This window comes from Crocodylus porosus, unplaced genomic scaffold (genome assembly GCF_001723895.1).
Source record: "Crocodylus porosus isolate Cpor-Errol unplaced genomic scaffold, CroPor_comp1, whole genome shotgun sequence".
Classification (NCBI taxonomy): Eukaryota; Metazoa; Chordata; order Crocodylia; family Crocodylidae; genus Crocodylus; species Crocodylus porosus.
This window is the reverse complement of record NW_017728923.1, coordinates 6,701,541-6,704,866: the sequence shown is the minus strand read 5'-3', so window position 1 is coordinate 6,704,866 and position 3,326 is coordinate 6,701,541.

Sequence of the window (3,326 nt, the reverse complement as noted above, 5' to 3'; positions counted from 1 at the left end):
GTTGATTTGCTCAGGATCCAGACACAATCTCAAGGATCCATCTTTTTTTTCTACTATGTCCATGTTAACTAATCAAATTCCTTTTTCAGTTTGTCCCGTAGTACAGGGGGAACATTTCTTGGAGCATGTATGGTGGAAGTTTTCGGTTCTCTTAATTCTATCTGTTACTCATTTGACAGTTTCCCTATGCTTTGAAGCACATCATAAAACTCTTCTTCTGTGTTCTTGCTTTCTAGTCCCTCAGTGGCAAGCCTAGAGTTTTACACGTTCGCAACCCAATAATTGGCACTAGCTTTCCTGGGACTGTTGCAAACTGAATTTTTACTATATTACATTTGTGTCTAACATGCATTGCACAAACATCCTTTGTTAATCCATTATAAGCTCTATGTCTCACTTTTTTATTCTCATAGTACATGGCTTTAGTTTCCATTTTTTGAATAAGGTATTCTGGTATTACATTGACCTGTGCCCCCATATCTAATTTAAAAGTTACCATTTGTCCATTGGTATCCAGGGTGATTGTCCAATTGTCAGAAGAACGAACTTCTTGAATTGTATCAGTAATTAATTTTTCCTTTTCCTCATTGCATAGAGCATGTACCTACTGTTTCTTGTGTGGTGCATCCTGCTCCTTTCTGTAAATTCGTGTAAAGTGATTGAATCTTTTGCATTTGTTGCAGCATGTATCAAATGCAGGGCACTGCATGGATTTGTGGTAACCCCCACAGCATCTGCAGCTGACCACTGTTTCTTCAAGCAATTCTCTTTGGCCTCTTCTTGCTTGCTTCATGGTGAGATCCTCCTTTCTGTATTGCTTGTGTGTTGCCTTAGGTTTTTGCAGTCTTGTAATCCTATCTAGTTCAGCTCATTCTGTTTTTTTCCTCCAGCTTCCGCAGCCTGGCATTTGTTATCTCATCCACCTGGCATATTCTAACTGTCTTTTCCAAATTAAGCTCAGGATCCTCTAGCAGTCTTTTCTTGAAGCTTGTATTCCTTATACCCAATACATTTGGTCTCTAATCATGGACTCTTTTAGGTCTCCAAAGTTGCATGTCTGGCTCAGCAGTCTGAGGTCTTTGACAAAGTCCTCTGTTGTCTCATATTCTTTTTGCTGACTCATGTGGAAATTAGACCATTCAAAGGTTTCATGTTGTTTGGGTATACAATATTCCCCAAGCTTTTTTATTATTGTGCCATAGGTTTTCTGTTCTGCTTCTGAGAGTTATAGGCTATTCTAAAGAGACAGAGCTTCTGGGCCCGCTATATTTAAAAAAAAATAGCTACTTTGAGTGAATCTTCCTTCTCTGTAGGTCCATTGGCCAACATATATATGGTGAAGTTCTGCTTAAATTTCTTCCAGTTTTCTGCTGCTGGACAGCTTTAACTCCTCTGGAATTCTGAGATGCTCCAATGTTTGTTCTTTCTTTGCACCCCACTCCTTTTACCATGTGTAGTTCTCAAAAGCCCAAGGAGTTAATTTTATAGAACAATAAAGCTTTTTTATTCAAAAAATAGTACCTTGCCTACAGTTCTGTTGTTCCCTCCTGCAATCCCCAGGCAAATGTAACAACTTGTACATAACACCAGTAAAGGTATCCATGCACATGTCTTGTAACTGGGGGCCATGGTCCCTGCTAATTTAAAAGGAAAGCAGCAGGCTAGAGCTGCATTTTTGATGGTAGCAGCTGAGTTTAAGCCAGCTACTAAGTAAGCAGTTCAGTCAAGCCAGGCCCTCAATCAAGCATTCTGATTCTTCTAGTGGTGCCTATTCCTGTATTAACCATTAGGGCTGTGTGAAATTTTGCCAGGTATTTTGCATCAAAGCTGTTTTGATGCATTTTGAGCTTGAAACAGCAAAATCAAAATGAAACAAAAGCCTTCAAAACGAAACAAGGGCACTCAAAATGTTTTGAAACTTTCAAAACATTTTGAGTTTTGAAGCCAGGCTTACTTGGCTTCAGTGCCAGTCCCAGCCAGCAGCAGCAGGCTACTGTCATTCGGCACAGATCCGGGGGCTGCACCCCCCTCCCCCCGGGAGGATTCTGGCACATCCCCCAGTGCTCCCAGGGGTGTGGACCCCTGGATCTGCAGGCCATATGACAGTTCCATAGTTAGTAGGGTTGGAAAGGACCTGAGCAGATCATCAAGTCTGACCCCCTGCCATGGGCAGGAAAGAATGCTGGGGTCAAATGACCCCAGCTAGGTGATTATCTAGCCTCCTTTAGAAGACCCCCAGGGTAGGAGTGAGCACCACTTCCCTTGGAGGTTGGTTCCAGATCCTATCTGCCCTGATTGTGAAGTAGTGTCTCCTGTATCTAGCCTGAATCTACCCTTAGTCAACTTATGGCCGTTATTCCTTGTTACTCCCAGTAGTGCTTGGAGGAACAGGGACTCTCCCATTGCCTGCTGGTCTCCCTTGGCCAGTTTATAGATGGCCACCAGATCCCCTCTCAGCCATCTCTTGTGGCTGTAGCCTCCCCTTGTAGGGCCTGTTTTGCTGCCCCCTGATCATGCAAGGGGCCCTCCTCTGGACAGCATGTGAGGCCAGCAGCAGCACCAATCTTCCTGGCATTAGGTGTGGGCTGCACCCAGTGCCAGTCCCAGCCAGCAGCAGCAGCTTCCTGTCATCCAGCAGACAGATTGGCTCCACACTCCCTCCTGCACTCCCAGTAGGGCTGCGGGACTACTCTGCCGGACTCCTCACAGGGGTGTGGGCCCCCAATCTGCCTGCTGGATGACAGGAGGCTGCCTCCAGATTACAGGAATGCTGTGAGGCTCTGCCAGACTCCTCCCGGGGGTGCAGGCGAGCCCACAATCTGCCTGCTGGATGACAGGAGGCTGCTCCCGCTGCCTGGGACTGGCACTGGGCACAGCCCACACCCTGTGCCAGGAAGATTGGTGCTGCTGCTGGTCCCAGGCAGCAGGAGCAGACTCCTGTGATCTGGCAGGCAGATCAGGGGCCTGCCTGCAGCGCTGGGGGGGAGTCCAGCAGAGCCCCACAGACCTTCCAGTGGTGCAGGCCCCCAATCTGCCTGCCAAATCATAAGAGGCTGCTCCTGCTGCCTGGGCAGCAGCTCCAATCTTCCCAGTGCCAGTCCCAGGCAGCAGCAGCAGCCTCCTGTTATCCGGCAGGCAGATCAGGGGCCGACCCCCAGGAGGAGTCCAGCACAGCCCCGCAGTCCTCCTGGGGGTGCAGCCCCCCAGATCTGCCTGCCGGATGACAGGAGGCTGCTGCTGCAGGTAAGTGACAGTTTTGTTTGTCATAGTTTCATAGTTTCATAGTTTGTAGGGTCAAAAGGGACCTGAGCAGATCATCAAGTCCG